This window comes from Mustela nivalis (assembly GCF_964662115.1).
Source record: "Mustela nivalis genome assembly, chromosome: X".
NCBI classification, from domain to species: Eukaryota; Metazoa; Chordata; class Mammalia; order Carnivora; family Mustelidae; genus Mustela; species Mustela nivalis.
In genome coordinates, this window is record NC_139040.1 from 124518851 (window position 1) to 124541752 (window position 22902).

Genomic DNA, 22902 nt, shown 5'->3' on the forward strand with positions numbered 1-22902 from the left:
TAATTCTCAGATGGCACATACAGAGAGTACTTGGAAAAAGCTGCAAGACAGACTCTACCTTCCTGCTAGGAGGAGAAATCAGGGTTAAGGAAGCACAGGTACAAAGCACAAATGGCTATCCTGAAACAACGTCCCAGATCTCAGAAAACTAGCAGTGCCCTAATCCCTTCTAAAAGTTGACAGATTTTCAGTCAACCATGATCATATTTCACTGATGGCAAGAGGTCGTGGGATTTACACTAAACTTTTGAAGTGTGCCTGCCACGTCTGAATTTAGCATCAACCAAAGAAAACTATTTATAAATTAATCCATGGCAAGACAGAGAGAAATCTTGTTTTCCTATCTATTGGGAAATAACTGCTTTGAACGTGAACTTCACTGCACTAACCTTGCAACTGAATTCTGAGACCTTTCTGCTTTGTATTAATAGGGTTTGTGATCTACATTTGGGCTGATGATATGTAAAAAGAAAGTGTTTCACTCTCAAAGGTATCTAATTTCTACATGAAGAATCCTATGAAGATTACTTTTCAAAAGCAGATATCTGCGGGGGTTAAAAACAAACAGCAAACAAACATAAGTAGTAAAACAACTTCCTTCCTACAGAACCTAAGAGCGTGGTTTAGATCATTTTTTAGTGCATCCCCAATATAGTAAGAGAGAAAGTTTCAGCAGAGCTGCCCTTTTCCACTTTCAAGGCCATTAAGAACAGAGGGTGTGGCTGGTAATTTCCATTTGTAATCATCCTGGATTTTTTATTCCTGCCACCATATGGAAGCATGTCTATAGCCAAAGACAACTCAGAAGGATGCAAGTCAAAGCGTATGTAACAATCTTAAAAATATGAACCGATTTTTGTCTTTTACACTATTTTTTCCCTTGAGTTTCAGGAATGTCCAAGGAACACCAATATTCAGCTAGGTGAAATAGAAAAAAAGCCCCACAGGGTGATGAGGAGGTAAGAAAAGGCGAATATAAAAAACTGAGTTAAATAGCGAGTTTTCAAAATTACCCATTGCATAATACAAAATAACATGCATAGAAAAACAGTTTGAAATAAAATCCAACAAGGTCTGAATGAATCATAACATGTTGGAAACAATGGTAAGGGATTAGTAGGAAATATAAAATAGGTAGGAAACTACTGCTCTGTGAGTACTGTTTTCAGAAGACGGTGAAGTCTTATTTTTTATATTTGACGAACAGTAGCAACATTAAAAATACCAGGAGACAGGATTATACAAACACACATTAGGAGTTCTTTTAAAAAATGCATTTTCTTCGCCCAAATGAGACATTAATAGCTCCTTTGAAACTCATGTAATGTATCATATGAATAGGTCTTTAAACATATGCCCTATAAAACTCTTAGGAGGAAGTCTGAACAGAGCAGGTGAAGTCGTCCATTTGCATAGTCAATAAGTCACTGTTCACATGCTTTGCTCTTATCCACATGCCGTTTCTCCATGTAGAGGAACTGCTATTCATTCAAAGAAGAGGAAACAAAAGTCTTCCATATAGATCCCCAGAAACTAATTATGTGTGAACTGTAGTTTGAGCTTGAGTTTGAAACACAGGCAGCCTGGTCATCCTTCAGCTTCCAAGGTTAGCCAGGTTCTAAACTGGGCCAGGTCTGCCGCTCAAGAAGATGTGGGTGGAAGGACCGCGGGGCTTAAACTCGCATTCCACCCAAGGGGAGCCGGAAAGCCACCAAGATAGATACCTTACTACACAGTCTCTTACTTGCACAGTCTCTCGTTCAGGTTCGAAGCCCTCAGAGCTACTCCTGGCCAGTCGATGGCCAAGCACAATTCTAGAATCTCCTGATTTTGAGAAAGGACCTGAGAAATGTGAGTGAGGGGATCTCCCACGGCTGTCACAGACAAATGTTACAGTGACAAGGACCCCACAACTATTTTGAATCCTATGCTGTATGTTCTCCAAGATGCTCTCTGCATGGTGTATGTGGGTACATATATAATTCACAACTGAAAGATTTTAATCAATGGTCTGAAATGTTTTTTTAAAAAGATGAGGCTCAAAATTAGCTCGTGCTTATGCATAATATAAATTATACAGAAACTCTGTCAAGTCTAAAGACAAGGCCACACAATTACAGGCATATCTGCCTAAACCAGATCACTCTGACCATATCTCTGTGGATCGATTATACAATCACCTCAAATACCAGCAGAGGAAAGATTTATTGTTCGTGATCCTAAGTCAAAGGTACACACTCCACTGAGAGTTAAACCCCTGCAATGGCTCCTATGGAAGGCCACACTGCTTATTGGAAAACCATGATGAGTTGGTCTCCCCCGCAGGCTTGGCTGACACAAGAGCACAGAACCCTGAGCAACTTGAACTTACTTACTCGCCTCAATGACTTCTGCCAGCTCCTGTGGGCTTATCTCATGGCCCAGCACCAGCATTCACCCACAGCTCGAGCTAGAAATTTGGGAGCTACCCTCCATTCTTTCTTGTCTTTCAATCTCTACCAAATATGCCACCAAGTCCTACCAATCGATTCTTCCTCTATGACACAGCATTTATGACTCCCGAGGACTACCCTGGGCCAGGTCTCTAGCTGTTGTTTCTCACCTGGACTCTTTTCAGACCTTCTAATGGCTTCTCTGTTTCTACTTGTGTCTCCCATATTCCATTCGCCACACAGAGCAGCCAGAGTAAAATTGTCAAAATACAAACTGGCTTATTTTACTCTATTGCTGAAAACCTGTTAGAGGTCCCCCTCTCTCCTCTAGAATAAAATCCAGACTTTTTTTCATAGTCTAGATCAAAGGTCAGCATACTTTTTCTGTAAAGGGCCAGACAGTGAATATTTTAGGCTTCGTGGGCCACACGGCCTCTCGCCACCACCCTCATCTGTAGTCATAGCACAAAGACAAGATGTAAATGCGTGGTTGTGGCTATGTTCCCCAAAAAACCTTGATTTACAAAAACAAGCGAAGGGTCACATTTGGCCCTTGGGCCACAATGAACTAACCCTACTCTAGAAGGCCGTCCAATGCTCAGTTCCTGTCTCTCTCTCTCCGGTCTTTTCATACCACGTTTCCTTTCACCGGCCAAGGACAGTCACATGGTGCTATTTTTCTCCCCCGAAAGAAAGCTTTTTTCTTCCCTCCACTCTGCCTGGTTGACTTCTCCCATACTCTCAGGAACAACTTCAACGTCCCCTCCTCATTTAGGATTTCGCCGAGTCTCCTCCTCCTATACCATCATTCTCCCTTTCATTCACCCTAACCGTACTCACCTATGTATTTGCTTGTTTCACTGCTGACTGTCCACTGTACCTCTTCCTCACGAGACCACATGCTTGAGGAAGGCAGGGACAGGGCCTGTAACCAGCAACTACCCCCAGGCCTAGCACACAGCAGGCACCAAAATATTTATCAAATGAACACATTTTGTTCATTTGAGTCCTAGATCCCTCACGTCTAGAATGGCCGTAACAATATGCCTGGCCCCTTCAGCTTGTGTCAGAACTGCTGTGTTGACTAAGTATTTCAAGCACCCCAGGGACATGCTCAGACTTGGACATTTTCCTTATATTTGGCTCTCTTCAGCACAGATACAGTTAACGGATAAGATTGTTTGTTTAAAAACCCATCCATTCTCTCAAGTGGCATTCAAGAAGTCAGGGAGCCGTCATGCCAGTCAGGATGTTCAAGCTACTTCAGTTGCGGATTTATCATGTGAGTTAAAGATTAGAAAAGCATATTTTCCTTTTTATAGCAGATGTTTTTTCTACTTCAATTAATACACTCTCAAGTCCTTTTTCTAGAGATATTTGTCAGTAAACATGGAATGTTGGGCTAGAAACAAATGTTGGATTGGGGCAGGTGGTCTCCGATGGTCGATGTGTTTCTAGAAAACACAGCCGAACTTGAACATCTTATGCACCTCTGCCTGCTCAAGATGCCCATGGAAACTCTAGGATTTGTTGGCGGAAGCAGCTAGAACACATCATGCGCAAGGAGCGGAGCGAGAGCACCACAGACAGTGTACAGCACCGATGCTGAGCCCAACAGCTTTTATTACCATCACCTGGCACCTGGACTTGATGCCGTTAAAGAAATACCCTCAGTGCTATGGAGTTGGCCATTGCCTCAGAGTATGAAAGGTGCACTAGAAGGAACTTAAATGCCCCAGGGGGCAGACCCTAACCAGTGACTGTCTTGTGGTGGAGAAGGACCACAAATGCCTCTGATGGGACAACTACTAGGTGTGATGGAGAAGTTACCCAGAAATCCCTTGTGGATTGAGCCAAAGATACCCATTTGGAATATGGTCTTATATGGCATCTTGTTTGGCTTCTTTTTCTTCCAGGTCTGACTTCCCTATTCCCCTGTTTAGTTTTCGAGAGAACTCTTCCTTTGAAGTCACTTGCACATGAATCCGCATCTCAGGGTGAGCTTTTGGTAGCCTGACCTAAGACAGTGACTGAGCACTTAATGATGAAACACCGGTATTCCCACTATAAACCGTCATTTCAATTCCACATCTCAGTGGTCATGATTTGGGCAAACATTTTGTAGAAGGGATACATAGACAAGTCCAGCTTACTTGGAAAGTTGAAATAAATGTCGTTCAACAATTTTGGGACTAGAAAGAGTAGTAGAAGAAAACTCGAAGTGTGTAGAGCTTGGAAATAAATATGCAACAGACCAGATTAAAAGTAAAACCTCCCAAGTCAAGGCCATTCTGGGAGCATTTTCTTCCATCAAAACATATTGAAATAAGTATCATTAATAAAGATCATTCTTTTAAGAGGATGACTGGAAATGTTCTTTTAAACCGAAGAGATGCCAATCTGCATTAGTCTTACATAAAGATTTCTCTGAGCAAAGAGGTAATTACAGCCTGACAGATGCCTAAAATAGCCTCAATGCTGTGTTTCTTTTTCAATCCAGAGGTGGGCAGAAACCACCCTAGAGCCTCTCTGAATTATAGCTTACGAAACTTGGGAGAAAAAAAAAAGATATCTATTGAACTGCATTGTTTAGACTACCCAAGACTTTCAAAAGGCTTCTCCTACCCCCTCCTCTCCTCACCATCCTGGAAGCAAAGGAGCAGTCTAAGTTCTCTTGTCCAATGGAAACTGTTCAATTGCCTTCTTGTGTTGAAAATGGCGCTGCAAGTTTTCTGCACATGCTGGTCTGATGGTTCTCCAACTCTGTTCCCCTCAGCAGCCGTGTTCGGCTCTGGGCTCTGCTATTTATTGGCTGCACAACTGCAAGAAAATACTCTACTCCTCTCGAGCCTCTATATCCTCATTCACAGAATGATGGCAATCTTTGCTACGAGACTACTGTTTTGTGAAGGTGAACAGTACCCTTTACTCATCTATGTCGATCACGGAAGAACATATAGTAGGAAAATAATACTGGCAGAGGCAATGCCTTCACTGGGTTGAATATTTCACATGCTACTTTACAAGTAGATGCTTTACAGCGCAGGAAGTCAATTTTTAAAATCTATGCTTTGTTTGATGTCCCCAAGTGTAACAGTCTCAACATTTAAACTTCAGATGGCAAATTTCACAAGTACCATAAAAACTGGTCTGCTATTCACTTCTAAGGAAAAAGGAAAACATTGAACCATTTTGTTTTCAACAGAAGAGATAGGTTTTTTCCTTCTTCCATAAGAGAGGATTATTTCTTCTTTATTAAAAAGAGCCAGACTTGGGGCGCCTGGGTGGCTCAGTGGGTTAAGCCGCTGCCTTCGGCTCAGGTCATGATCTCAGGGTCCTGGGATCGAGTCCCGCATCGGGCTCTCTGCTGAGTGGAGAGCCTGCTTTCCTCTCTCTCTCTCTCTGCCTGTCTCTCTGTCTACTTGTGCTCTCTCTCTGTCAAATAAATAAATAAAATCTTTAAAAAAAAAAAAAAAGAGCCAGACTTGACTTGAACCCACGATCATTGCCATTTGATTATATTTGTTGGCTGGGCCTGCAAGAGAATTACCCAAATGAAAGTACTACATGCCCATAAGAGATACTACATATTTGTAAATAGTTCTTCGTATGTGAAGCTTTTCAGTAAAATCTGCAGCCATTGGAAGATTAGGTGAAACTGGTGAACCAGTGTTGAGCTGGCCCATAAAAAGAGAGAGAGCAGCTAGGAGAGCAAAGCTCCACCAGCCCAGCAAAACTGCATGTGAGCTATCTCCACGGCAGCTACATTGGAGCTGGTGAAGACAGGCCACCGAAGTATCTGTGTGGGAGGACCTGGAGGGAAGGGAGAGGGGCCTCTGATCACTCAGAGAGCAGAGAAACCTTGGAATTACCAACAGGTCCCCCCCCAAAAGTGCGAGATTCCCATCCAGGAAGAGCAAAGCACACACTTCCTTGGAGAACTACTGCTCTGATGTTCGAAGGGCAACAGGGAGCATCTGTGTTAATTCCATTCTGACAAGGTGGATGTAGTATATCCATGTAAAAATGGCTGGATAAGGGCACCTGGGTGGCTCCGTGGGTTAAGCATCTGCCTTCGGCTCAGGTCATGATCCCGGGATCCTGGGATCGAATCCCTCATCGGGTTCCCTGCCCAGTGGGGAGCCTGCTTCTCCCTCTCCCTCTGCATCTCCCCCTCTCTGTCAAAAAAATAAATAAAATCTTTTTAAAAAAATGGGTGGAGGAAAAGGAAAACCGACCAAGAGCAGAGGTAGGTAGACACTTGCCTTATAGGTATTAATACGAATTGTGAGTATAAAGATAATAGTTCAAATTCAGTGTTCAAGGGGATGGCAAGAAGGGCAAAGAAGAGGTTATTTGCTAACTTCAAAAATGTTCAGAGTAGGGAACCATTAGATAATAGCCTGAAATAAAAAACCGTGGGTAGGTGTGTGTGTGGGGAGATGGCCATTATGTAAAGCCACCAGTCTAATGACAACCACCTGACCAAAACACCTGTCTTCCTAATTACAATGAGTCACCCACAAACACACACACGTGTGTGTAAGAAAAATGATGATATGATGTAGTGATCCACAGGATCTACAGTTAAGAGAAAAAAGTATGTTTCATTTACTGCTATTTCTAAGAATGGAGACAAATTGGAGTATGTGCTCATTTTAAACAACGGAAGAAAGAACCACAGTATAAAATAAAAAATAAGTGTTACATATCAGGGAAGAAATAGAGAGGGGAGCACCCGACAGAATTTATACTTCCTTGACATAATTATAAAACACAACTAAATAAAATCCCCAAATATTGCTTTTTTAAAATGAAATAAAGAACCCACATATCCTGTTGAAGGAATGGTTATAGCTATGCATAATTTTAAAACCAAATTAAACAAAGGAGCCATCCTAGCAATTGTAAGATGAAATAATTGTACCTGTGAATCCAGTTAGAGGCAGAGTGACAAAGAGAGGAACTGTCCCAAGTGATTTTAAAACAGCATTTTGAACATTCTTGTAAGGTATATCAGGAAGACAAAAAGAACTGCAACAAAATGATCTTAAAATGCAATGGGTAACCAGGTCATTTGTGGTAGTGCTGTTATTCTGAGGCGGGAATATGGGTGGTGGGGGATCAAGCTAGAAGTCACGATAGGGTCCCCAAGAATAGGGATTTAGTTTGAGAAAAGGGAGATAAAGATGAAAGATATATGGGGTCGTGTCAAAATGTTTTGTCCTGAACTTGAATCAGACATATCAATATCTCCTCATGATGTATTTTACCTTTAAAAAATGTACACAAATGTTGTAGTTCTATCCATCTCAATGAGCACACCGACATTCAGATTACCAAACACCATTTCCCACTAGAAGCAATCACGGCTTCTTGGAGGAAGGACTGATTCCAGATCTGGAGTGACAAACACACGAGCCAAACCTTGAGCATCCTGTCTTATCAAAAAGTCGAGACACTAATACAGACCCTCAGGGTCATGTCACGAGGACTTGATAGCCCACTGCAACAGGCTCCCACTTACCAAAGATGAGACGAGTTGAGCTTTGACAAGAATACCAATGGATTTAAATAATCAAATATACCTAAATCCATGAGTTCAAAATAACATTAAAAAAAAGTTTTGGGGAGAAAAGCCAGTGAAACAACTCATTTTGAAATCTGGTTTTGGAAAGTGGTAAATGAAGGGACAGAATCAAATATTTACCCTGCCTTCCATGTGAATCATTCCTCGGGTAACCAAATTTATTTTCTCTCCAGAGTCGTTCAGCTAATGGGTTCCATGCTAGTCATGGAACATACCCATAAGTAAGTAAGTAAGTAAGTAAGTAAATAAATAAATAAATAAATTTATTCAGCTAATAACTGAGCAAGAAATAATAGAATTAGTGTACCACTTTGTTACAATCACTAACGAAATGAGAGATTTGGCCAACATTATCAACAGTTGCTTACATTATACAAAGAGACACAACCAGCTATCATGCACCCCTGGAGATGGAAGGTACACAGCATCTTCCATAAGGAAACAAATCCAATTCTTACGGAAAACAGAGAGGATCATGGGACATGACATCCAGGGTAGAGTTGGCAAATTCGGGGTCCAGGATTCTCTATAGGACAAATAACTTTTTTTAAAAAAAGAATACAGGTATGTTGTTTTGGAAGATAATTTAAAAAGAAAGGGAAGGAGAAAGTATAGTTTAGAAGAGTCATGGGATGCCTAGATGGCTCAGTTGGTGAAGCATCTGCCTTTGGCTCGGGTCATGATCCTGGGATCCTAGGATGGAGTCTTACATTGGGCTCCCTGCTCTGTGGAGAGTCTGTTTCTCCCTCTGCATGTCCCCCTGCTCTGCCTGCCCCCTGCTAGCACTCTCTCTCAAATAAATAAATAAAATCTTGAAAAAGAAGTAAAAATAAAAAAGAGTCTTAAATGACATATGAACAACTCATATTATATGGACTCTATGGGGCTCTTGATTCAAATACACTCTAACAAGAAATTATTTTCTGAGGCCATGGAAGAGATACGAATACTGGGACTATCTGATTACATTGTATACTGTAAGGTATACTGCTATGAAGTGTTTTTAATTTTTATAAGGAATACTGATCTCTTAGAGGTACATACTGAATTACTACAGATGAAATGATATGATACGTTGGGGTTTGCTTCAATGTCATGAACGAGTAGAGGGTGTCCTGGGGTATTGATGACTGACTGGCCGTGAGTAAGAACGGTTGAAACTGGGTGAGGGCAACATATGTTGACTACACTTCTTTTCAACACTTAGGATCTTTTTCAAGATTTTCCATCATAAAATGTTTCCCAAAAAACCCACAGCCATGACGGACTGATAATGTCAGCAGTGGTTTCCTTGGCTTGACCAGGATTCAGTCCACTCTTCTAGTAATGGCCACCAGATATCCTTTGCAGAGCCAACCTCTCCAACTGTTAGGCCCTAAAACTCCAGGCAGGGCTGATCCCATCTTCATCACATGACCCAGACTGCCCCCCGCCCCACAGCCCCCAGGGCACAGTCTACTCCCCAAGCACCAGTAATTTATTTAGGGGTGGACAGTCACCATACTGGGCCAGTAAATGCCCTGTCTGGGAAGGTGGCTTAGATATTTGGGGAAAATGGTGGGTCCTCACCCTCTTGAGTTGTTAAGCTGGTGGCCTGCAAGCCTATAGGTCTGGTTTAGCCTCACCACTGCTTGGAGAGAGCTCTCCTAGAGAAGCAAACACAGGAAAGTGGGCCAAGGCCAAAGATGGTGGACAAAGGACTCCTGTCACCATTGGGTTTCAACACCTGACTTCTCTTAAGCCTGACCAGCTGCACCATCGATCTGTTTGGAGTTCCACCAGTCACTAGATTCATTTTTTTGCTTAGGCCCATTTGAATTGCATTCCACATCTGCCTGAAAGGCTCTTATTAATCACAGCTATGCTATTTTTAAGAACTACCGTATATTTGCGAGACCAAGGAAAGGGACTTCATGGAGAAAAGAAAACAAATTACAGAGGAAGTCCACCCCTAAGGGCCTCCCACGTATTGAATTACTTCATAAAATAGTGGAAACTGGTACCTCACTATGTTTAAGACACATAATAGATGCAGGAAATTAAAGGGCGAGAAGTGTGAGCCTTCAAAAAAAAAAAAAAATGGTCACACTTCTAGAAGCTTTCCCCAAACTTGGTATGTTTTATTATAAACCCCGAGAGAGGCTGGTTTTGTTACTGTGTTCGGCTATTCAGTTTTGAAATTACCAAGGTCCCAGTCACCCAGACACCCTGAAGTGCTCTATGAGAAAGAACGTTCCCTGTTATTTCCAGAATTCAAAGCGAGCTGATACTGTTGATTGGGTTCAATGAGGAACAGTCTGTTCCACCTCTAATATCCTTGATTGAACATTAAATATAAATGAAAACACCCTGGGGCAGAGTTTCAGAGCGTGTGATGAAAATTCAGCTCTGACATGCTTCTTATAAAAACCCAAGAATGCTCAGCCCACAGAACAGTCCCATTTATTAGACACAGAGATGTGTAGACTATTTTGCACATAAATATATAAATAGATAGCAGCAAGGAGGTAAAAGGAAAAGAAGGATGTCTAATAGTGATAAATTCTCATATGGGGGAAACTAACAAATCTTTTGCTTTCTGGGTCCTTTATTATTTGATCTAGAATCAGCAATGAATTTTGCCTTGGTTGTTTAAATGGGAGATACTCAGGATACGAGAAAGCAAAGATGTGGAAATAGAAATGAAATCTAGTTTAGAATAATAATATATTACACATGCTGCTGTCAAAATGCCAAGATTCGTAATTTTTTCTTGGTACTTTTCTGTCTAAACATATGTAACTTACAGAGTAAATGAGCTTATATTTCATCTTTTAAGTTGTAATCAAATGGCGTATTAACTGCTTTTTAATGTCTACTATGTGCTGGCACATAATTTGCTTAATAAAGACTGATTTATAATATACAGGATACTGAGAAGCCAAAATGTTGAAATTAAAGCTGCTTTGAAAGATTTTTTTTTAAATTTATTGGACAGAGACAGAGAGAACACATGCGTGAGCGTAGGCAAGGGGCAGAAGGAAAGGGAGAAGGGGAGGATCCCACGCAGACCCCTTGCTGAGGACAGAGTCAACACGGGGCTTGATCCCACAACCTTGAGATCATGATCTGAGCCAAAACCAAGAGCGGGACGCTTAGCTGACTGAACCTCCCGGACTCCCCAGTTGCTAATTTGAAAGACATAAGCTTGTATGTTTGCAGGTGGAATCAAAATGCATTTCAGAGTGGACAAATGGCCTTCAAGAAAGTCTTCCTTTTCCTTGTGTGTGCATTTTGTCCAATGTAAGAAAAAGACTAGGTAGCAGGTACAAAATTTTGACCCCATAACACTAGCTGTGAAAAACATCCTTTAAAAAAATGATTTCCAGGGCGCCTGGGTGGCTCAGTGGGTTAAAGCCTCTGCCTTCGGCTCAGGTCATGATCCCAGGGTCCTGGGATCCAGCCCCGCATGGGGCTCTCTGCTCAGCAGGGAGCCTGCTTCCTCCTCTCTCTGCCTGCCTCTCTGCCTACTTGTGATCTCTGCCTGTCAGATAAATAAATAAAATCTTAAAAAAAAATTATTTTCACTCAATGTATCTCTACTCTGAACTCCTGCCCGGTAGCCTGGTGGGAGACATATTCTTAGTTGTGTCTGGGAAGAGCTACCTTCTTGCCCTGGTCACGCGAGGGTCCTGGAGATGTCACTCGGCTCTCACCATTCAGGACGGGTGCTCTGGTGCCAATCCACATAGCCACCAGAGACGGGTCTGCTCAGGGTTCAAGGGCTCCCCAGACACCAAGTGACGGATGGAGTAAGGGATAGTACATACCATAGATGGACACAGGACTGACTTCCTGGCTTCATCAAGTATTTCTCAACTGACCTTGAGCAAATCATGGAATCCCGCGAGCAGAGCTTCGAGCCCAGCAGACACTCAGCATGAGTTGAACCCTGTTTTCTTAACTAGAAAGGAGTCTGATTACTTCCAGTCCCAGAGAAGTGCTAGGATTTGGTGTGTGGGGCCCAGAGGTGGGGTTAATAAATGGTGGTGGCTTCACGTTTCCTTGTTTGAAAAACTGGGGTTCAAGGACCTCTTTCAGTGGTTTTCGTTTGCTTGAAAAAACAAGAGAGCCAGAGTGGCAAGGGAGTACAAAATCTCTCCTTGCATCTTACTTGTGCAAAGAATCCTTTTCTGCCTGAGATTTACAAGCCAATACATTTTTTATAGATCCTATTTATAACAAAAATTCACGGTCTCACCATTTAGTTTATGAACATAGGGTCTCTGCTACCACGCCATCTGGACTCCCAGCAGGGAGAGGGTGGCTTTTGATGACTGCTGCCTCCCTGCTCCGCGCTCTGTTGCCTGGGAACAGGGATAGGACTTGCCTCATTACCTCTCCTCCTCTCTTCCCAACCATTTCGTGTATATTTCCCCATCTTTGGACATTCCCACTCATTGGGGAACCATTCACCTGCGGGAATTGGAAATGACACCCTCTTGAGAGAAAGGGGAGAGGTGTCTACTACTGATCATAGCATGTTTAAGGTGGCCAAGATTTCATAACTCTCACCTCCAGTGGTCTTCAATGGGGCAAGGACATCCCCAGTCATTGGGGAGCACCACCAGGGTGTAGTGGATGAGGCGCCAGATGTCAAATGTCCTTCCATTCAAGGACAGACCTTGACAATGAAGAACGGTTTCACACACAAGGATTACGATCCTCCCTCACCAACTTTTGGGGCTGCGACATGCCCAGCTTGACAGGGCTGGTTGGGAGCTACTGGGGAAGAACACCGATCTTCTCTGTCCCCCACGCAGTTCGATCTCACACTCCTGTGCTCGGCATCCTCATGACCCGGGGGCATGGGAAGATCACACAGCACCAATGCCGATTCAGTCAGGAAGGGAGGAGGTTTACCTGTCGGCTCACATGTAAGCAACGCATGTCTGGCACAAATAAAACCTTTAAAAAGCCACACTGTGTTTTCTTAGAGAAAAGAGAAGTTTAATGTCCACTGGCGGGCATCTTCAGTATGGGCATAAATGTAACTCTGGTCATGCTGAGTATGGGATCTGACACCACCCTGAGGCCACCGGAAAGTTTAATTCCAGAATGGTAACTTGAACCACTTACTGAATACCCCACGTCTAATCTATGAGCAGAGGCCAAGGTGATGCGAAGAGGCTGAGACCAGTGAAGTCAGGAAAAGTGAGGTAGACAGAGATAGGACTATGAGCTGAGCTGGGGAAGTATGCGGGTGTTTGGAACACGGGTGTCCAGACTAAAATCAACATGTATGCAAAGGCATGAGACAAACCAGGGACCTGCTTTGGACACGACTGCTGAAAAGCTTAACAACTTGTTTAGATTTGATCAAAGGAATAATGAAACGGATTGTATTTAATCATGTAAAAGGCAGCTCCACATTAAATCCCCTTACAGAGGACTTCCTGGAAACATTGACTTCTATTCAATTTTGTACTGGGCCCTCCACTAGCACGAAGGCTAGCCTCAATGAATAAAAGATGATCTGTGCCGAAAGTGGCCGAGTGCTCCACAAACCGGTTTCACCTATCACACCCAGCTCCCCGCATGGGGACAGTCACTCATGTGGCTGACTTCCTACCAAAGCGAGGGGAGTGTAAGCGCTGTATACCCCCAACCCCTTCCTTCCAGGCCTGGCCTGGCCAACCCTCCCATGGACCCTTCCAAACTCTTTCCTCTCTGCCATATGACAAGGACAAAGCCAAGCAGCATGCTGAAGATGGCAGTCACAGACCAGGTGGGGTCTGGGTTGGTCCCTGGATTTCAGCCCCGCCCCACGGGAAGGGGAGCTGTCCACCAATCAGGAGCACTCATTATGGACTTATGTCATTTACAAATCCCCATTGTGACCGAAGCGTGGTATGGTTTGGGTTTTGTTACAGCAGCCAGTGTTCTCCTAATCCAGGTCCTTGTCACTAAGAAATACAGACTCATGACAGAGACCAGCAAGTTCAAAGATATGGCTAACCTTGGGTGGTATAGATTATAATAAAATCTCTGTACATTTCAGCGGCTCAAGATATGGGAGTAATTAACATTGGGGGATGACTGGAGAGGATAAGGGAAAGCAATACAGAAATCTGTGATGTTTATCTGTTTGCTTGTTTTTTTTTGTTTTGTTTTTTTTTTTTTTTGTTTTTTTGCCATGACTCCTCTTTCCAAAAAAGGATTTTAGGTTGCCACAGAGTTCATCATATTGGTGTTATCTTTACTATTTTTGCTAGCAAAACAACAACAACAACAACAAAAACACCCAGCACCCTCTGCTTTATTGCTCTGCCTCTCTGGTCCCCTTATCTTCAGAATAGGTCTCAAAGTTTCATTGGTTTAAGTCAGGGGCCAGTAGACAACAGCCTCGGGGCTAAATTTGTCCTTCTCTGTTTCTGTAAACAAAGTTTTACTGGAACCCAGCCACACTCATTTGTTTACATATTATTTATGGCTGCTTCTGTGCTACAATGGTAGAAAAGGGTTGTTGTGACAGCGACCATATGGCCCACAAAGCCTAAAATATGTACAACCTGGTCTTTTGCAGAAAACGCTTACCGACCCCTGGTTCAGGTGGTTCCTAACCTAGTCATAACCTCAGCAGGGCACACGCCAAGAGCTCCCAGATCTGCCCACACCCCCTTCACCCATATGACATGACACTGAATCCCTCTTGTTCCAGCCACCACCTCATTGCCCTGCTGCACACCTGTGTGAAGCCCGAGTCAAGTTCACTGATCAACACTGCTGGGTTCTAGCACTCTAGGGCTGAGCCTTGGCTAGCTCTGCCAACAAACCCTGGCGGCCTTCTGGGCTTTTTCATCATTCCTCAAGTTTTCTTCATCCTAAAAGACTAAATTTCTAAACAAAACAAAACAAAAAACAAAACTCAATTTCTGCTAAGGTTCCTCTCTTTGGTTTTGACGGCATATCTGGATTGGGATCCAATCTCTGGCTCGGCAGTTCCATGAGCATTAATGACAACATGTGACAAAACAACTTGCCTGATTAGAAGTCACCAAGTGCTCTCGCAATACGTGATGTCATTCTGGCTTAGCTAGCTCTCACGACTGTATGAGATAGATCTCCATTTTATGGCTCAAGAGACAGGCTTATGTAAATAAAGTCCTTGCCCAACGTCGGGCACAGTGAATCCATTTCGGGGACTGGTCAGATGATGGGGAGACAGCAAATCATAGAGCACTTAGAAGAGTACCAAACTGGGGGTGCCTGTGAAAGAGCACACATTGTCCCCCTCTTTTCAGAAGCTTATCCTCCAGGAAGATCCCATTGGGAACCCCCAAATAGGCTGGTGGAATGAAACAGTACAATGACCTGTACATTTTCTTGTAGTCAGAACCCTGGGAAGGTGACAAGACCCTGAAGGAAATGAGCCCTAGAGAGAAGTCCATGTCCCAATATGGCACAGGAGGGGCAAGTGTACCCAAGATGGCGGACAAGTGGCTGAGGAAGTGCTGACAGCAGTGAACAAGGGACGCCATAGTAGCTCCCAGCCAAGGTGAATGACCGCAGACAGTCCAGATGGGCACAAAGGTATCTCAGCAAATTCTAGTAAGATGGAAGATACAGGCTAGGCAGATCTGCTTTGCTTCCCCCAAGCCTCCTCCTGTTCAAGCAACCCGCCCGATGGAGACGCAGCACTGTGGAAAATGGGAAAACTGACCATACCCTAGGATAGGAACTAGGAATAATTTGGATTGTTATATACAATAGATAAATAATGGTACAATTCTGGGGAGCCAGGCTGGCTGAATTGGGAGAGCATGTGACTCCTGATCTCAGGATTGTGAGTTTAAGTCCTGTGTTGGGCATAGAGATTACTTAAAAAAAAAAAAATGGGCTTCTTGGCCATCTGAGCATGTGGCCTGAGATTCTTGCCCACCCACTATGTTGGCTGTAGAGATAGGTTCAGGTGTTAAGCTCCTGAGACCTTCTATTAAAATCTCTAGGAAACGGGGCTTCTATTTGGTCCTGGGTACGTTCTGACTGCAGGTTCACTGGGATGTGTTTTTTGTTTGTTTGTTTGTTTTTGTCTTTTCAGCTATTTCTAGAAAGGTTGTGGAATAATTTATCTCAAAGATCAATAGAACATAGCATAGGGCCAATAATCATCTTCTATCATTTTTCCTTCAGGTAGATAAGATGTGAAGACGTTCAGTAGTGTCAACTGTAGGAAATCACTGAAAATACACCCTAGTTGAAAACTTGTTCCTTATTCTTCAATCTCTGACATTCATTCACCATCCATGAGTTGCAAAAAATGATACAGAGTAATGGAGAGATCTAGTGAGAGACGAGGAGATGCTCATCAACAAGATCTAAGGCATGCTGCAATAATGCAGATGAAATCACTTTTCTTATTAATTCTCATTATAATCCTTATGAACTATGGACTCAAATCGCTTTTTCTACTTTGTCCTTATTAGAAGGTTTTCCCATACATCCCATTTTCTAGAATCACTGACCTCTCTCCCCCCAGGCTCTGTAATTTGCAAATGCCAGGAAATGTGTGCACTGCAAGTGTGTATTTGGTGAGTCTACAATGTGCCGCGTCAGCATACCGAGGGGCTGTTCTTTCCTGTTTTCACTGAAATTGCTTGCCAGTCTTCCTCTAATAAGGCCTTATTATATCCTACATCATCATGCATATTTTATATGCCTGAGGCTCGTGGCTGCTCTCTGCTTTGTTATTTCACTAAGCAGCATCATGATGCATCTAAGCCGAGCTGAAACGAGACAGGAAGGTGACCCTCCATACAGATTCCTTTGCAGACACCGTGCCCGTGGAACATGATCTGATTTGACTTTCTATTATAATTTTGGCGAGGAGAGCCTGATCAAAACACAGAGGGGCCGAGATCTGATCTTGTAGATGGGTCCCTTCTAAATGGTTTCTTGCCGTCAAGCTCTGGCCAATCTCCCACCGAGGGCAGCGAGGAGGTACTCCTGAATACTTCCTGCAAAAATCCAAGCAGAGCCTTGGCAAACCTGGGGTAGGAGACGGGCTCTGTGCATATAATTCAAGAACGGAGGTGCTCAGACCCACGATCTCAGGGCCAAATGCAGCTCCATTGTTGGATGGGCCCACCAAGTGAGGACTTGGTAACTAGACTTGGCCCTGTGTGAACCGACAGGTCCTGGTAATTCCTACTGGCTTCTTCCACCCCCACTGCATGCCTCCCTACTTGCCCTGAGCAACTGCTTTAACTTCTTTAAGCTTCCTCTTCCAGGCTGTAATAGGGGTACAAGAAACAATACTTGCTCCTAGGGCTGTTGCAAGAAATATGAGCTGAACAGGCAAAGCACAGTCACTAAGGAGGCAGACTGCGTTTCACTCCACCACTGACTAGCTAAGGAACTTGTGCACATTCCTAATCTTTCTGCACTTTGGGTTCCCCATCTGTAAATCAGAGGTTACCCCTGGACCCAGGAACCATCGTGAGGACTGAATCAGTTAATATACTAAATGTACACGGGACAGGGTACATAGTGAGCACAGTGCGAGTATTATCTGGTCTGAATACTAAGGAATGAAAGAGTTTAGCATACGATAAGGACTTGCTTCATGTTAATTCTCTTAGTTGGGATGCGACCAATTACATTTTCTTTTTTTCTCCTGAGAGTCAAAAATGTTACCCTTAACTGAGTTACACACAAAGCTCTGGCTTTGACTGTGGACGTGAGTTGGCTCACTTGTTGTACTAGCGTCCTGGTTGTAATTGTTGGGATGATCATCCTGGCCTTAGAAACAAATGTGGACATCACCTGGCATGTTTTTATACATCTTAGTTACTTAGGCAAAAGGAATGTCGCTAAAAATTCATGTTTGTCCTTTGTGAATTAAAGTGATGATGCGTCACTTTCCGTCTATTCGTATTCATAGTCTAGTTACTTATCAGGAAGAAGCCTAATGCTCCCCGGAAAAGCTGTCCAGTCACAGGACATTAGTACAGAAGGGATGACGTGTCTGATAGATGTGGACAATCTTCTCTAGATGTGGCTGGAGCTCTGGCACAGCTCATTAATTAGATCAGCAGGCATCATCAGACTAGGCCGTGTGAGGAGACAGATGGAGGGATGGTCAGCTGCCCCACTGTAGGGGAAGGGAGAAGGGGAACTAGTTTCCAGTTTGACCCTCGTGCCTTCTCATCATGTGGTGGGCTGCCCTCGGCTTTCACTGCCCTGATAGGAAGGGGTAAGACTGAACTGCTCACACGCCTGGCTCTTCATGTTGCCTTCTGATGGAGACAAAGGGAAAGGATGGGAGCCCACACCTTCAGAATATGCTGCCAGGGCTCTAAAACCGGGACTGGCATGCGGGGATGGGGGCCGAGAAACATTCTGACACTACAGGCAAAACTGTGTGTGCCCGTGGATGCTTCTGGTTGGAGGCGCAGGTCCACGCTATTCATCCAATTCTCAGATGGGTCCTGACTCCCCAAAGACAAATGCCTCCAGTCCAAGCCAAGCCAGGAGCTCTGTTGCTGCCTTAAAGGGGTGACAGCAGGAAGGCAGGCCCAAACTTTGATGTCACGGTTTAGGACGACCATGCGGGCAATGGATATTTCTCTCTCTGCAGATGGGAAAGTTAAGTGTTCATCAGGAGGGTCTGGGGTTTCTGGGGACGAACTAAGATGTATTTGATAAGCCTTTCTCCAGCCATGAACCTGCTCTTCCACTCAGGGTTCACAGCTACACATTGCCACCTTCATTACACTCTTCTACATCCCCATCCAACCTCGTCAAACATTCCCTCCAAACGCTACCCTCCGCTGCGGCCTTGCAACACTCATAAACACAGGGAAATTAGCTGGACGTCTCCTCCTGAAGGGCAAGAATGATGTCTTTGGTATTTATACATGGCCAGCACCTGCCCCATCATCTGCTACCTAGTTAATGCTCAGTAATCGTTTGTTGAAGTCAAACGAGTTGAGTTGGGTTGGCTAGCCTTGAGGGATGGGGCATGATTCATGATGTCTACAAGCAATTATACTCCTTAGTTTTCAAAAATAAAATTTTGGAAATTGTTTCAAGTTAATTTGTCTAATTATGAAAAGCCAGGGGAAATTATCCACGGCTACTTCTAAAGAAGAAAGATACGGTAATTTGCAAAGGGCAAGAATGCTGCAAAGATTTTGCTCCTTGGCCGCTATAAAGTATGAGACGGAGTTAAGAACTTAGAAAACTGAAATGAACAGAACTCGTCTAATTTCAGCACAGCAATTATAGCTCTATCTGAGGACACGTGAAAAAAACCCAAATGTGGTTACTATAGTAGTAAATTGGTATCTAAGAAACTCCTTCATTTTCTCTAGAAAAATAAATAATTTTCTATCATAGAGCAACCAAATGATAAGAAAAATAACCCACAAAGAAACATAAATGTATCTGGAAAGAAGAAAAAGAAGAAGAAGAAGAAAAAAGATCTGCAAGCAAATGCCGCGATGGGAGAAAAAAGAACAAAACAAGACGAAACCATCTAGACGAGTGGTGATACCAATTTTTAAAGAGCGAATTTTACAGGGTTATTAAAATGATGAGTGTTTTTCGGAATTTCCTTAGTGGCAAAGAAAATGGGGTATTTTATTAAAGACAGAGGGAATTTATCTTGTGTAAGACACAAACATTAAAACACGTATCGGCTGAGAAGCCCAGGGATGATGTTACGCGAGCCCCGTTTTTAAAGATTTGTACACACATGGCAGACAGATGACTAAGCTGATGGAAAGGCACGGGGAAGATTTTTCTAATACTTGAACTCTTTCATTAGTGAGAAATGCGTTATTTCCGAATTCTGGTTTAATGAGTTGGAAGGTATCAGCCACAATAGGAACTCGGCGACCGACTGCATCTCATCTCCGTGACCTACCGTATTATTATTGCACGAGGCTTTCTCTGGTTAAAAGATAGCACCTTGTTACTTTCATGCAGATAAATGAATCGCACGGAGATGAAGGAGCAACCTTGAGGGTTGTGGGACACGTTCATCATCTCCATGGCATCCATGGCCAATGTGTTTTTCTCACTAGCAGTATCCCTTCGAATCTGACAAAACTCCCCCAAGGGTTCGATGTGGGGTCTTGTCTGTCTCGAGGAGGTCCATCCTGAAGAGACAGCACTAGCCATGGTGGCAAAGGACCATCAGCTCCCCGAGGGCTGGGTGCTGTCTCATCCCTCTCGGTGTCTGGTGCCTTCGCTCTGTGTCCCGTGTACACAGTAGCTGCCTGATCAAACACGGGTCTCCTGAGAGGTGGACCCCTTAGCTGACATTCATGCTTGCAGAACTTGAACTGAAGGAGGGGCTGGGGGAAACCATGGCAATGGGGAGCTTTCACAAAGCGCTCTCCAGAGCCCACCCACTCACTCAATGCACGGTCACTGAGCACTACGTGCCCGGCTTTGGAACAGGCCATGGGGACACAGAAGGGGATGACACAGACAGGGTCTCTTCTCTCATGGGATGTAGGATCCGGGTCACCTGTTTCCACCACATCCAGCTGCATTCTGTATTTAAACCATGTCCTTGTCACACAGCAGTGGGACACCCATGAAGAGACTAAGATCACATTCCAAAGGGAGTTGCAAACAAGTGAGACCCCCCCAGAACTTTCTAGAAAGAGGCACCATGGGATCTGCTACTGCCAGCCAGCACCGCCTCCTCCCCTTTCCTCCTCCAGCCCAGGTAAGGAGTTGAAAGCGGGACTTTTGGTGTTGTCAGAAGGGCCGAGATCCAGGGAGAGGTGACTTCTTGTCCTCTGTGACGGGGTCAAGCAGACAACTTGAAGGGTAGCTGTTCTTGCTGGTGCCAGGCCCCCGTGCATGTGGGGTGGCTCCTCAGGATGTGTCCCTTCCTGCCTTCAGAGACTTCATGGGTGAGCTTCAGGGGATAGCCAGCTTCGAGGGACCAAGGCCACCAAGAGAACTGACAGCCAGTGCCAGTCAGAGGAGCAGCCCCCACTTACCAAGGGGTGCTCTGACTGCAGGCAGTTTGGCGAGAAGACCTCGGCTCTCACCGATTGCCCTCCGACCTCTGACTCCAGGGTTTGGCCTTGACAGGGGAATGGGAGTTTAGGCACCTGAAGTATTTCATAATGTTTGAAAAGCATACATGCTTTCCATTTCAAACACAGCCTCGTGATCAAGTATGCAGGCATGCTGGAGGGATCAGAAGCGAAAATGCCATTAGTTCCTTTACTCTCTCCTGCTAGAGGGACCGACAAAATTTTCCTCTCAAGGGCCAGATGGGTGTCAGTCACAAGTATCCAGCTCTGCTACCGCAGGGAGAAAACCCTCTGAGACGACGCATAGAATGGTGGCGTGCGACTGTTGGCATGTTATTTATGGACTCTGGAAACTTGCATTTCACATGGAATGCGTGTGTCACAAAATAGTCTTCTTGTATTTTTTTCCCAGCCATTTAAAAATGGTCCAAACCATTCTTAGCTCATGGGCTGTGCGGAGACAGGTGGCAGGCTGGATGGGGACCGCGAGCTGTCGTTCATTTCGTCAACACAACTACGCTGGGCCCTGGTACACAGAAAGTTCTCTAGAGACTTTGTGTAAGGTGAGGTCATTTTCTCCCAAATGCGTTAATGCAGAAGGAAACCATGTTTTGGAAAACCTCTCTCACGATGCCCCGTTAGGACTGCTGGGAGCTGATCCCACTTTCAGGCCCCGGCTGCCGTGTCTCGGTCCTGCAGCGAGCCGGCCTGATTCCACTTTCAGACCCTGGCTGCTGTGTCCCGGTCCTGCAGCGAGCTGGCCAGTCCCAGCACAGCCACACAGCCATCTCCGATATCCTACTATCCTCCGGGGACACAGGGCAACAGAGCTGATTACGGAAGGGTGTGCCCAGGGGGGTACAAAAGAAGCCCGTGGCCTGCCATCAGGCCTGAACAAGACACTCCAGGATGCAGGCCTACATAAGGTTTGGAGCTTGCCTGGACGACACCTGTCCCCGCTGACAAGCACAAGCATCTCAAGAGACAAGTGGCTCCAAATGACAACACTGCAGCTCTCTCCCTGGGGCTTGACAATACAGAGTCACCCCCAGATTCTTGCATTCCTGGCCCCCAGGAAAATTGGAGGTGTTGCCAGGTCTCATTCCTGATGCAAGGTGGGGTCTAACATGAACCTCAGTGCCTGTTCACAAGGAGGAACCCTTGAGAGATGTGGACGCCCCTTGCAGACTTGGCCAGCCAGTTGCAAAGGCTCTATGCCCCTGGTCTACACGGAAAAGTAGGGTGGCCGACCCTTCGAGAACTGTGAGGTTGCCCAGGAGGTGGGCCTTGCTGGGCTCAAACTGGAAATGTTGCTCACCCTAAAAGTAAGCGGCCTCTATTTCTATTCCTCTGTCTTCTTACCCCTCTCCCAGTCCTTCCAAGGACTGACAGGACCCTCCAGTGCTTCTCTGTGAAGCAGAAGCTGCAGAACTTGGGAAAGAAACTTTCTCTGGAAAACCCCAGAGATGCTCCACTTAATGCCTTTTCAAAGTACGGATGTACATTTTGTAACGAAAGAGCATCAAGGTTAGAAGATCCCCTTTTCAGTTTAAAATGTTCTGATAGCTTTAGCTTCTGCTTCAATATTGTTTGGAAAAAAAAATCGGTTTGTAAAAGACAAGTGTCACACACCCATCATCCCTTAACACTCCCGGAGCACACGCGGATCTGCTCAGACAATAGACATGGTTACATTTCTAACTTCTAATGGCCCCTTTTTGCCTCAAGTACGCTGTGGAGAGGAACTCCAATGGGCTTCAAGGATCTCTTGACCAATATTTTAACATCATATAAAACAGATTTTCTGGTGCTCCACTAAGACTATCATACAACGAATTAT

The 22902-nt window shown here is 44.5% G+C and overlaps 1 protein-coding gene across 8 annotated transcripts in view; it reads right to left on the reverse strand.

The window, feature by feature from the left end:
- FRMPD4 (FERM and PDZ domain containing 4) overlaps positions 1-22902 on the reverse strand; it is an 849154-nt gene that overhangs the window by 64543 nt on the left and 761709 nt on the right. The window lies entirely within an intron of this gene.